We start from the raw sequence: 536 nt of genomic DNA, 5'->3' as shown, positions 1-536 counted from the left end.
ATTGAAATATGGAATGTAGACTCATATATTTAAAATAAAATATCTAGAACTAAAACAATGGGACATGGTTAAAAACCTACAAGCTCTACCTCTATTATAAGAAACATTAAATGATATTTAATGTGCTGGGAGGAATATCTCATTAATATAATGATATTCACACTTGGCCTTTGGCCAAAATTGCCCATTCTGGCCTGACTCATAAACACTTTCTTTATGATTTTTTTAATCTACATTAGAGAAATAAGGTGTGTATATGGAGGGGGAGGGGACCATGAAATGAACTTTAAAGAATGAGGGAATAGGCATTCATAGAGGGGAATAGAGAATAAACTAAGAAATTAACACTGGAAAGCACAGGGCATGTTCAAAGACCTTATAATATGCACAAAAATAAATTTGATAATAAACTTTAACGTAAAATTAAGATACTAGGGAAAAAAACTGTCTTTGTAATTGTGGGATAGGTCAGTATTTCTTAAAACACAAAAAATAGAAATTATAAAACAAAAGATAATTTGGTACTTTGCTTTCCA

The sequence above is a fragment of the Propithecus coquereli genome, unplaced genomic scaffold, assembly GCF_000956105.1.
Source record: "Propithecus coquereli isolate 6110/MARCELLA unplaced genomic scaffold, Pcoq_1.0 Scaffold160, whole genome shotgun sequence".
Taxonomy (NCBI): domain Eukaryota; kingdom Metazoa; phylum Chordata; class Mammalia; order Primates; family Indriidae; genus Propithecus; species Propithecus coquereli.
This window is presented reverse-complemented; position numbering follows the sequence as displayed.